Raw genomic sequence first — 13,644 nt, 5'->3', positions numbered from 1 at the left:
AGCTGCTGGCCGCTCACGCTGGCTGCTGGCTACATATGGTAGCCCATGGCAACCCACTGCAGCTCTTAACCATCACGCCACTCGGCCGGCCCCCCCCCACCCCCCCCCCCCCAATAACTTTCACCCTGTCACAATCTTCTCTTAAGTACAGAGTGAACCTTTGACTTGATCTAGTTAATAAAATATGGCAACAGTGATTGGAACTCCCTTGCTTGGGTGATCTTATAAAGCAAAGATGACTTTTTCCCTGATTTTATTTATGACCCCAATTAGTTCCCATGAGTTAATCTGAAGGAAAATTCTCCTGGCTGGGTCTGACTTAATCCAGTGAAACCTCTTAAAGGAGGATCTTAGGTCCTCCCTGTGTTCAGAGATGCTTTCATGTTGACCTTGGCTAAGGAAGCCACTGGGAGCTCTACAGCTGGAAAAAAAAGACTGCCAACAATCTGAATGTGCTTTAGCCGTTCTCCCCTACTGCAGCCTCGAGGAATAGGCGTAGTCCAGCCAACAGCTAGATGGCAGCCTTGTAAGACCCTGAGCAGAGGACATCGAAGCCATGCCTGGACTCCTGGCCCATGGGACCTGTGAGATAAATGTGTGCTGTTTTAAGCCATTAAGTGTGTGGAGCCAATGGTGCAAGTCCCAGTCAGAATGTAAAGGTATGAGAACTAGAAGACCCGATGGTATAATTCCAGGTTTGGGTACAGGGAAGACCAGTGTCCCGGTTCAATTAGTCAGGGAGAGAGTGGATTCTTTCTCCCACTTTTTTGTTCTCTTTGGGCCCTCAATGGTTTGAATGATGCCCACCCTACCCCCATTGGGAAGGCAATCTGTGTTAATCAATCTCTTGATCAGATGCTAATCTCATCCTGCAACATCTTTAAACATCCAAAAATAATGTTTAGCCAAATACCCAGCCAAAGTCTGGGCATCGTGTGTCCTAGTCAAGTTGATACATAAAAATTATCACAGAACCAATCCAAAAATGGAGCAAGATAGAAAGAATTCTAAGAGGTAATATGTTCAGCAGAACAGAGCAAGAAATCACAAGGAGGAAAATATACTTGGTGATGGTAAAAGGGTATTTAGGAAGGATTTTTTTAAATGAGATACTTTAGCTTATAAACTTTCAGCAACGAAATTGTTAGTTCATTTTACACTGTTCAATCATTGTGTTAGAATAATTGTAACCTTTGGACGGAGTATAAGTGATATAGAGGTTTTGTTCAAGCATGGTATGGGATTACTCTCAGATGTTTTATTAATATAATCATTTTCATAGCCCCATGTGATTGATTTTTTGTTTCAAAGGTTCTATTGGGGAATTGGGGAAGGGGACCAGCCAAGTTGTTGTTCTTCAATTTTCGTTGTGAAGAGCGCCAGTCGCCATCTGGCTTCCCATCGGCAGCTCGTGGCCTCTAAGCTCAAGGTGCTGTGTTCAACTTTTAGTTGCCGGTGGGTGTAGCCCACCATGGAACATGAAATCTTGTTGTTACACCAGCTGAGCCACCCTGCCACCTGTTGGCATCTCAGCGACAGCTCAGCTCAGGTGCAACATCACTGATCCATGTGGGAATTGAACCGGCGGCCCTGTTGCTCAGAGCTCACGCTCTTAAGCCCACTTTTAACCAACTGAGCCACTTGGCCGGCCCCCCATATGATTGATTTTTATTCTGGCTTGTTCTGTTTTAACTTTGTTAAGTTGGGGCTCGTGCTCCCTGAGTCTCCTTTCCTGTATAATTTTGGCTTGGAGTTGGCTGAAGGAGGTGCTTGGGTAGGATTGTTCAATGGAAGTGTAGGCAGCCGTCATTATTCGCAGGTAGTTGTTATGATCAGATGTTGTTATGATCAGAAACAGAAGTGGCCTGTGCATTCCACTTGGTTGTTTCTTTTTCTTGCTTCGAGCTTATCCTCTGGACAGAAAGCTCTGCTGGCCAACAGCAGCACCAGGTCCAGACCAGACAGTTGAGTATGGGCACACACAGGTAAGGAGCTGCGATAGAGAGGCCATGGCTTTCATGAACCTCTCCAGAAACACCCCTTCTTAGTCCTATTTCAATGGTTGAGCAGGCTCAGCCTGTTGAGTTTTCCAGCAAGCTCTGTCTTGTGCACAGTGTGAGTGCTTTAGACAGACTAATTATTGACTTTCTCTGATCCTCCAACTTCCCCTCTCAGATGTCCATTTACCCAGACTGCCCACACCCCAGACCCAAGATTGTGTAAAAGATTTCTTCCCATCAAGCTTTCCTGACTGAATGCTGACTGATAGACACAGTTACATTACTTTTTTTATACTGAAGCTCAAAGGGGCTGATTGATTTGCCCAAAGTTTTACAACTTGTAAGTGATAGAACTGGGATTTAACCTAGGTTGGACTGACTGTAAAGCAGGGATCCTGGATTCAAATGGTGTCTGAGGACAGACGGGTTAGGTGAGGTAAGAGAATGACACAAGCTTAAAGTATTTTTCAAAAAGAAATGATTGGAGTCTTCTAGTACAGAGCTCTGTAAAGCATGCATGCAAATTTAATTGAGAACCAAAGGCTGAAATGATCAGTCTAAAACACTTGCTTTCAGTTTAAGCCAGTGCTTTCAGGCTTTTCCCAATAAAAACATAGATTAATATAAGCTACACTTGAATTACTGAAAGACCTCCTCATGACAATTTTTGCACTAAAGGAGACTGTCTGCTCAAAAACTAAAGCCAAACCTTTTTATAGATTGAGCATCCTGTGGTGTATAGATCTGACCTATGTTTAGCTCTAGATGGTTATAGCTATGTAGAATTTTTGGCATAGTGTGGTCTGATTTTCTGATATTTCAAAAGATGTTGACAGTTGTAATTTTCAAATTTTTCAAACTGAATTGTTTGTTAATAAAAGTATGGAACTAGGAGAACCTTCCACACACCTTAGGTCATTTACGATACGGAATGTGCTATACTATAATGTCCCTATCATTCTCAACACTGTTAAACATTTAATATATGCTGTGGCTGAGCGTTTTTAAGTCTGGTGAAATATAGTAACTTGTTACATGTTAACTAGGTCATAAATGTTTGTGGATAAAATATTTTTGTATATGAAAGCTAAAAGGTATAAACTTGCTGCATCATTTGTAATGTTTTTTTTTTTTTTCTAGATGTTAATTAGGTGACTTACAGGGCAAGGAATGAGGAAATGAAACAAAAGTTCTCCACACGGCCCAACCTGTTATCTATTGTTATCAGACTAAAGTGTCTTAATTTATCCCTGCTATTAGTCCCAAGTGTATCAAAATTTTACATTCAGACTTCAGGTTTCAATTTTGACATGTAAAGAGCTTAGAAATTGTCACTTCTGTCTTATAACAATTAAAAATGTGAACAAGCTGACAATCAGTGGCTTCTCTTGGAGCCATAAGAGGACTGAATTTTTAAGCCAAGTCATCACCCTGAAATCTGGAAAGAGGCAAATTCAGGGAGGCCCAGCTCAGATCAGCTTCTCTGGAGCAGAGGACACTGGAGCCATAAATAAATAGGAATACATACTGTCTACTTTGATAAATTGCTAGAGGCTAAGTGAGGGTTAACATGACAGTGGGAGACTCCTGGGAGCCAGTTATGGAGAGCCCTACCCTTCTAGAGCTTTACCTCAAGGGGCCCCACCAGGTTCCCATGATGATGAGCTGAGAATGATTATCTCCTGTCTCTGGTGTGTGTGAATTGTGTTACTTTCTATGAGGAAAGACTTACCAGCACCGTGTTGAAATAAAAACAGCCTCCAGCCTATGATTCTGTATCCGACGAAATTATCCTTCAACGTAAATGAGAAATAAAGACTCTTTCAGATAAACAAAAAGTAAGGGAATTTATCACCTGCATACCTGCCCTGCAAGAAATGTGTTCTTTGGGCAGAAAAGAACTGTCAGAAACAGGGATTTACATAAATAAGAATGCCAGAGAAGAAATAGGTAAAATAAATAATTTATCTTTTATTCATAAATGATCTAAAGGAAATTGTTCAAAGCAATAATACCAACAATGTATTATGTGATTATAGCATATGAATAAGTGAAATGAATGCCAGTAGTGTCATAAGGGAGCAATTGAATAAAGTCTGTTTAAGGAAACTGCACTTACTTGACGTAGAACTGTCATTTGAAGGTAGACTTAAATAGGTTAAAGATGCATATAGTAAACTCTGAAACAACCGCTAAAAGTTTTTTAAAAAGAAATGTAATTAAGAAAGGAGATAAAGTGGAATAATCTAAAATGCCCAATTAAAACAACAGAAGGCAGAGAAAAAGGGCTCTAGTAATAATTAGTAATAACTAGACCACAGTTACAAATGTGGTTTATATTAATTCAAATATGTCAATAATTTCTTTAAATGTGATTGGTTGAACTACAATAATTCAAAGGCAGATATTGTCAGAGTAGATGAAAAGAATGACTGCATGCTGTCTATAAGAAACCCACTTTAAATACGAAGACTCTGATCAGTTAAAAGTAGAGAGATAGAGAAAGACATATCATGCTAGCATTAAAACAAAGCTGGAGTAGCTATATTAGTTTCAGGCAAAGTGGACTTCAGAACAATAAAAATTATCAAGGATAAACAGGGGTACATATAATGGTAAGGGATCAATTCTCCAGGAAGACTTAACAATCCTAAACACTTAACAACAACAACCACCAAAAAAAAAGAAAAAAAAAAAAGGCAAAAGCTGTTAGAACTGAAAGGAGACGTAGACAAATCCACTCTGATAGTTGGAGACTTAAATACCCCCTGACAGCCATTGATAGGTCACTCAGGCAGAAAACCAATAAGAATGTAGCTGACCTGAATAACACTACTAATCATCTTGATGTAATTGATGCTTATGGAATATGCCAGACAACAACAGCAGGGTGCATATTCTTCTCAAGCTCATGTGAAACATGCACGAAGATAGATCACATCCTGTGCCATAACGCACACCTTAACAAATTGTAAAGCATTGAAATCATGTATAGTATGTTCTCAGACCACAATGGAATTAAACTAAAAATGAAAACAGGAAGAGATAGCATACTTAGCACCCAGATTTTGGTTTCTGATGCAGTGATGCAATAGAAGGAAACAAGGCTCCTTGGAGAAATGGCTGACCTAGGACTGAGACAGTGAATATTCAGGGTAAGCACAAAACATCTTTCAGTGACAGAAGGTAAGGAAGTGCTAAAGTCATCATCATAGTGATGATGGGGGTATCAAAGGGACACAGGAGCCAACTGAGACAGTTCCCAGGGGCCAAAGCCGAAACAATTTGATAAAATATGTAAAGGGGTACTGGATTATAACCCAAAGTATAAAGTAAATATCCGTGAAGCTAGTTACATAAATACTTGAAAAAATAAATTAGTGGTGAATAGATAAATATGCCATGCAAATAATTTCAATAATTTATGGAGATACTTTACCCTTAAGCACGACTGGTAGTTTCATGTAAGAATTGCACTTAAACTCTTAGTTTTCAGTATAAATTTTACTTTCCTACTTTCCTCTGCCTTGAATCCTTTGTTTGGACACTGTCTAGATCCAGAATATAAGTCTCAGGGTTCTTGGAGGAGCTGATAGGCAGGGTAGTTGCTTGGCACAGTAGGCTGTGACAATTTGGGGGTCTGACTGCCCCTTATACAATCATGAAAAAGAAAAAAAAAATAGAAATCCTCTTTGTTCACAGCTCTAAAAGCAGCGCTGTTTGAGCTCATGCGGCCTCCTACACTGAGTCTTTCTAGAGCTCTGTGGTGACAAATGAGTTTTCTCCTTATTGGTATTTCCACTGACGTTGGGTATGATTTTCCACCTTTCTAGTCGCACTCCTTCCCACGTAGAGTCCTCTGCATTGTGATTCAGGGTTACAGATGTCTTACATTTTTACCGATGATAGAGTTTCTGTTTGTTTTGTTTTTATTGTTTTAAAAGTGATTTTTGAGAACAGTGTACAGAAATATCCTGACTTTGTCATCTTAAAATTGGAAGTCCACAGTTAGCTTCTTAAGGATCATTGTTCTTTGATGACTGACCTCTTGACAGTGGTATAAAAGCAGCCTGACTAGACTGACAATATTCTACTACCACATTCATCAATAGTGAAAATGGCCTTTCCAGCAGAGGCATCATTTTGTGACATTTTTAATGCATTTACATATCCTTAAGGAAAATATAAAATACTTCACACCTTTCAAACTCTGCTGTTCAGGGAACAACCATCCTGTTATTTTTTTATCCCCTAAGTGTCCACAGAAAGCATGGTTCACCTCTAAAATAGATCTCCATATAAGTTTAAAGGGAAAATTTGGACCTAGAGTTAGGTGATAATATAAAAAGTTTAAAATAAAGTCAATAATGGCTCAAAATGGACTCCTATACACACAAGTATGATTGCCACATGGAAATTTCCATCCAGAAGGTACAGAGTCTTTGCTTTGATTTAATTTGAAAAAGAACTGAATTAGATAAAAGGCATTCAAATATATCTGAATGAGTACATCATCATTAACGTCACCAGTGTTCCTACCATGTTATTATATGTGAATTATAAATGTTACTAAATTAGAGACCCCTTCCTTCATTCCTTACTTCCCACAGTCCTCCCTGCTTACATTCATTCATTATATATCTATTGTCTGCTATTCACCTGGCACTGTTCTATGCTCTGGGACTCTATCAGTGAACAAAATAGATAAAAACAGAGTTGACTCCATGGAGCCTATGTTCAAGTGGGGGGAATAATAATTGGTAACTACTCTGAAGTATTTAATGTGAGCCAGGTGTATGGTTAACTCACTTGGTCCTCCAAAACCTGATAGGAACTGTTAATATATTTTACAGGTAAGGAAACGATGACACAGAGAAATTGAATAGCTTGGCTATGTCACACAACTAGTAACTTTCAGCACTGGGACTTGAACCCAGGGCATCTGGTAGTCAGAGGCATTAACCTTAACTGTTAGACACACTGCTTATCTATGGTATGAGTGCTGGTCTGATGTATACACTAGAATCAGTCAGCTATCAATTCTAGCTGGAATTATCTTCATTTTTCCCTTCCTTATTTCACCAATGAAATATGATCTCTGCAAAAAAAACTGGAAAAGGGAAAAGTCATAGAGAAAAGCAAATCATCTGGAATCCTACCACTGGAGACAGTCTCTGTTAACATATATGCGGTGTATATGTGTGTATGCATGTGTATGCATGTATATGCATGTATGCGGCTGTATGTATTTTGTGTGTGTAAGGTTTTGAAATCTTCATTATCACTTACATCATCATTTTAACTTTGCAATAACTTATTATGTAGATGTATGTCCAGCTCTTAACACAAAGAATCCATTAAATACAAATTAAATAAAAGTACCATAAGTTCTTTAGCTATATCTCTGTTGTTGGATTTTTTTTTTCCTATCATAAACAGAAACTGGAAGAAAAATGTCTTGTTTTCCTTTGTTAAGATATATACTTAGAAGTAGAATTGTTGAAGAAAGAGTAAGCAGAGGATTTTAAAAATGGTTTTGATCCATATTGCCCAGTTTTCCTCCAGTAAGATTTATTTACCAATGACATACACATGTTCTTACATTCTCCCAGCCAATTCATCCTATATACTAACGTTATCTTAATTTTTTGCCAATCTGAGATAGAATGTAATCTCTCAGGATATGAATTGTTTTCCTTGGTTTTCCTAGTAACCAAATGTTAACATTTGTTTTGGCTTTTTGATAGATTTTACTTTTATTTAGTATCCTAATGCAGTTTTACTTTTTGAGAATTTGTTTATTTTTGCTTGCTTTCTATTCTTGGAATTTCTGCTCATCTATGTAAGCTTACTGTGTTTTCTTTTTAAATGTGTATGTAAGTTTGTAAGAGAGATTTTTTTGTTGCTTTTGTTGTTTAGAATTAAAGAAAACTAAAGCTGATTAACTATCACCTTAGGACTTCTCTCAGTCAGGATTTTGTGAAGTCCTTATGTAACCAAAGTAACAATGCATTATCAATGTTAGTCACCTTATTAAACCATTTTTTAAATCAAATTTACATAATATACCATCATTTGGCAAATGAGTTTTAAAGATACCAGATCCACTACTCCATACATGATACAGTTGCTTTGTGTAAACTTATTATTTTTGCCTAATTGGGGAAGATTTGAAATAATGAAAGGTTTTATTATTAATTAATCATAATTATTAATTGACCTCTATCAAATATGTTCATAAAATGATTGTTTTATCTTGCAATCAAAATTAGCTATAATCACTAATTCCTGGGTTTTATCTGTTTTGTCAAAATAGGTTCAAAATGTTCCAAATTTCCTTAACACATTGTGGTCTAGTGACACAGATTTGAGTCTATATATTTAAATGCCCCATCCTCAATGTGTTTAATAAAAAGTAATTGCTATAGGAAATTTCATTTGATTCCAACTAACAACCTATGGGTTGTTTAAAAACATGCAGATATTATTATAGACTCTCAAATAATGGTAACAATGACAGCAATAAGTACACATAAAATATGCCCCTTTTCCAAACAAACAAAAATTAATAGTTTACCTTAAATTTCTATAAAGAGTCCTCTTACCTGGACAAGACACCTCAATATGCTATCTGGTAGGTTTTCATTTTTATTAACCAAGTCTGAACTCTTGGCCTCTGCCCTAGAATCTAAAAAAGAAAGAAAGAAAAGTAAACAAAGCCAAACCGAGCCCTGTGCCCACAACTCCCTGAAAGCCTGCGTGCCACCCACTGTCCCCCGTTGGAACTGTGACGGCCCTTCAGAAGGCTCCATTTGCACTCAGGAGTCCTGCCTCCCCTTGAGAGACTCTCAATACCCCTTCACCTTTGGTGTCTATAACTCTCTGATGCACAATTTTCAAGGTGAATAGCAGCCACTCTAGGGCAAACTCCCCCCCACTGCTATCCCCTCAGAAGCCATCTTTCTTGTGTTTTAGGAGCTCTTCAGCTGCAATCTGGCTTTGCTGCCCTGTCCTCACTGCCTCTCAGGCAGTATCCATGAAGGTCCCCAGACAGTCACATCAAATCCAGGGCAAAGCACTAAGCAAGCCTGATCTTTTCTTACACAGTTGTATATATTTAACAAACATTAAAAAAAAATCTTCTTTTAGACATTTCTTTCTTTGCCTAAAATGAGTAAAATGTGTGATAGGAAAGAAAATTAGTAGAATCTGGAACAGTCTGTTGATGTTATTTATAAACAGAAATCACCAAAGAATTACAAAGTCTTTATACCTTGGTGAGGGCTAATTTGCTTCTTTGTGGTTGGACATGAGTCCACAATTAGGCCATAATTTTTCAGTCTAAATCTCCACATGCTCTTTTCTTTTTAGCCTCTGCATGCTTTGTATAATAGAAGACTAGTTTCTATCCCTTGCTAAATGAAAACTAAGGATAAGAAGTTATTTAAAGATAGGATTGATTTGGATATTGGAAATTATCATTTTTAATGTATATAGAAGAATATTTTAATCTAGTCATCTAGTAACAAAATAACATCATGAGTGGGCTAACAGAATATTATAATGATATTTGTAATATTATTACAGTTTCTTGGTAGAAAAAAAGTCCCTGCCCTGTTGTATTCAATTGGACAGAATTATCATGTCTCATAAAGCTGTCAAGTTAATCTGAATTATAGATGTTTGACAGGCAAATAAAGATGAAAATCATTGTTCCAAAAATTGAGGATTATAGATCTCCTACAGAAATATACATGTTCAATTTAATAGTGATAATCCTTCAATTTAGATGAGCAGCGTTATCTGCTTTGATAATATTTTTTAATATCAAGGGCAGGATTTTATCTTCCACATCAAAAATACTTTGAAAAATTATTACTTGGGGACCCTATGTACATGGTAAAATTGAAAGGAGTGATCTAACAGGTCTGTTTTTTTATTTTAGAATATGAAAGTGGAATTAGGAACTGCATTTATGGGTTGAAAATAATCTCTTGAAGGTTATTTTCAATCAAATTTTATAACCAATTCAAATCACTTTGTTTCTCTTAAGGGAATTCATCACTATGGTTGTTTCTCCACCAAACATGTCCTATTAAATCTCTTTAAAAAATGAAGAACAATTTGCTACATTAAGAATGGTTACTGAAGTGTTTTTTAGAAAGCTTTGACCTTTACCTGTAGCTTTCATATGCAGGCCTTGTGGCTATTTCATTTTATAGCCTCACAAGAAAAAATATAAAGAAAAGTAACAAGCAAATATAATCAAGTATGCTGCACCATTATTTTAATCAGATTTGCTAATAGCTTTCATTTTTATCTTTTGATGATAAAATTAAATTGTTTGTATAAATATAATATGAAGGATCCAGTATGGGTTTTTTATTTCAGTGAGAATTGGACATTGCTGAGCGTCTCTCTTTACTAAAAGAGATTGTTAATTTTGATTTATTCAGCTTAAGGCTGGAACTTCCTTAAAGAAGGAGGGAAGGAAGGAAGGAAGGAAGGAAGGAAGGAACGAAGGAAGGAAGGAAGGAAGGAAGGAAAGGAAGGAAGGAAAGGAAGGAGGGAGGGAGGGAAAAAAATGAAGAAAGGAAGTGGGAGGGAGGAAAGAAGGGAAGATTTCATGTGTGTAGCAGATAATACTGCAGGGTCCTATGTGCCATGTTTTGTGCTTCAAATCATTCCACTTGGGCCAGGACAAGGGCCAGGACAAGTGGCCCATACCAGGCAGAGGCAGCGTCCAAAGCCCATTCACCCTATGTCACTACACTGCCTAACTTGTAGCATTAAAAGCTATGTAGAAACCATAGGTCAACAACAGGCAATGGTCAGTGAGAACCACAGAAAACTCGAGGTCACAAAGACAAAGTGACTCATTCAACAGTGCCAGAGGAAACGCGTGCTGATTATACCCTGTAGTCTGCATTTCTCCCTTTTTCTTAGAGCTAAGTGTTCATTTAATAAGAACAGTCACTGTCGAGTCAAAAAACAGTGTTTGTAGTTGCCCTCGGCAATGACTGCACTATCCATTAATGTAGCTAATGAAAAGAATTAATGTTCTTTAGTAGAAAAGCGATCAAATTAATAACCTTATTGCGTTAGTTTTGGGGAATGAATCAAGCACATGAACTTGGAAATGGTCAAATTCCAAATTTTTGAAGGCATAATTTAAATAATCGGTGAGGCAACTTTTGACATTTTTATTTTTCTCTGGTAAGAATATGTAACATGAGACCTACCCTCTTAATAAATTTTAGGTTTACATTGCAGTACTGCTAATTACGCACAGTGCTGTACAGCAGACCCTTACAACTTACTCATCGTGCATAATTAGACTTGCATAATTATGCCCATTGATTGGCACCGCCTCATTTTCCATTCCCCAGCCCTAGGCAGCTACCATTCTGCTCTCTGATTCTATGAGTTTGACTGTTGTAGAGAACTCCTATCAGTGGAATCACACAGTGTCTGTCCTTCTGTGACTGGCTCATTTCACTTGGCAGGCTGTCTTCAAGATTCATCTGTGTTGTTGCATATTTCAGAGTTCCCTTCTCTTTTAAGGGTGGATAATATTACATTGCATGTGTACAGCACATTTTCTTTATCCATACCTCTGTGGATGGACAGCTACGTTGTTTCTATATCTTGGCTATTGTGAGTGATGCTGCAAAGAACACAGGAGGGCATATATCTCCTTGAGATCCTGATTTCCGTTATTGTTGACATAATCCCAGAGGTGAGATCGCAGGACCGTGTGGGAGTTCCATGTGAAATTTCCAAGGAATCTCCGTACCATTTAACATGGAGGCTGTACCAATTTTGTTGTTTGTTTGTTTGGTTTTTGCTAGTAGGGGTTCTTTATATATTTTGGATACTAACAGTTTATTAGCTATATGGTTTGCAAATATTTTCTCCTATTTGGTAGGTTGCCTTTTCACTCTGTTGTTTCCTTTGCAGAGCAGAAGCTTTTTTAGTTTGATGTAGTACCACTTGTCTAGTTTTCTTTTGTTACCTGTGCTTTTGGTGTTATACCCATGAAATCATAGCCAAATCCAACGTCAGAAAGATTGTTCCCTATGGTTTCTTCCCGAATTTCTATATTTTGAGGTCTTAAATAGGTATTGAGTTGAATTTGTGTATGATGGAAGATAATAAGTGTTCAATTATTATTATTATTATTATTATTATTATTATTATTATTATTATTATTTGCATGTAGCTTCCCAGTTTCCTCAGCACCATTTCTTGAAGAGACTTTGCTTTCCCTAATGTGTATTTTTGGCATTGATGGGTCATAACTTCCACTGGAGCTTCCCAGGTGTCATCTGAAACTTGCCCCAGTTCTCAGAAGGCAGGAAATACCAAAGAAAAAAAGGCAGACCACTCCAGATAGGGAGGTGGCAGGTTTAATAAACAAGGGAACTTACCTATGAGGCTTGTCTTGGGTGGCTGCAAGACAAGTAATTTTCTGGCCCCGCCCGCCAAATCTTAAAGTTTATATAGAGACCTCAACAAGGGTCAGTCACATACCCAGTCCAGATGTTCTCATTGCCACATTCCTATCTCAAGACTGGGTCCTTGGACAGCTTCCAAAGTGGGGATGGCAAGCAGGGTGCACAGTGCGAGACCTCCAGTTGCCCAGGTCCAACCTGCAGGTCAAACCAGAGGTCATGCCTTTCCGATGACCTTCCCCAACAGGGACCTTGTCAAAAATCAGTTGACCTTTCATGTGTGTGTTTATCGCTGAGCTCTAGCCTGTCCACTGGTCTATATACCTGTTTCTCAGACAGAACTAACCTATTTTGATCACTATAGCTTTGTAAAATATTTTGAAATCTGGAAATGTAAGACCTCGACTCTTTTCTTTCTTTCTCAAGATTGTTTGGCTGTTCAGGATCTTACAGAGTTGCATATAAATGTTGTTACTGTTTTTCCTATTTTTGTAAAATGCCAGTGGGATTATTGAGCCTGTAGATTACTTTGGGTAGTATGGGCATTTTAACAATGGCATGTCTTCCAATTCATAAACCCAGGATGCCATTCGGTTTCTTTGTGTCTTCTTTCATTTCTTTCATCAGTGTTTTATAATTTTCAGTGCACATTACTGGGCTCACCTCTAAGTTAAACTCCTTGTTGTTATCCTTGTTGGAGATCCTTGTATTTATTTGTTCATCACAAGGAAAGATGTGTTGTATGCTGTGTTTCAATTCTTTTGGATGATAGCAAGATAAATTTTTGTTCCGTAGTAAAGACGGTTGAATTTCTAAGCTGTGTTTCTTCATTTTGTACCCTATATATTTTTATGTACTTATTTCTATAATCATTGTTCAAGATGACCTTACAGTTTGTCTTAGCTTGATTAAATTTTAGAGAGGCTTCCTTCTGACTCTAGGCCACTGAACTCCCTTTCCTTAAAGAATTTATTTTAGAAAATTTTTAATTGGAAATGTTTTCTTTGTCCCTTTGAGATGTAAATCTTTTTGTAAGCCTCTTGCCAGTTTTGCAAACCAACACTGTGTTTCTCAAGGGTCTGAGAAACATCGCCTTGAAATGTCATCAAAGGAGATAGCACCTTCATCTCCTGGTCTCTGAGAGTAGGATCCTAACTTTGGTGGGTGTCTTATTTTTGGTGTGAAAACGT

The sequence above is a fragment of the Hipposideros armiger genome, unplaced genomic scaffold (assembly GCF_001890085.2).
Source record: "Hipposideros armiger isolate ML-2016 unplaced genomic scaffold, ASM189008v1 scaffold_1, whole genome shotgun sequence".
NCBI classification, from domain to species: Eukaryota; Metazoa; Chordata; class Mammalia; order Chiroptera; family Hipposideridae; genus Hipposideros; species Hipposideros armiger.
The sequence above is the reverse complement of the archived record's forward strand: the minus strand, read 5'-3'. Positions refer to the sequence as shown.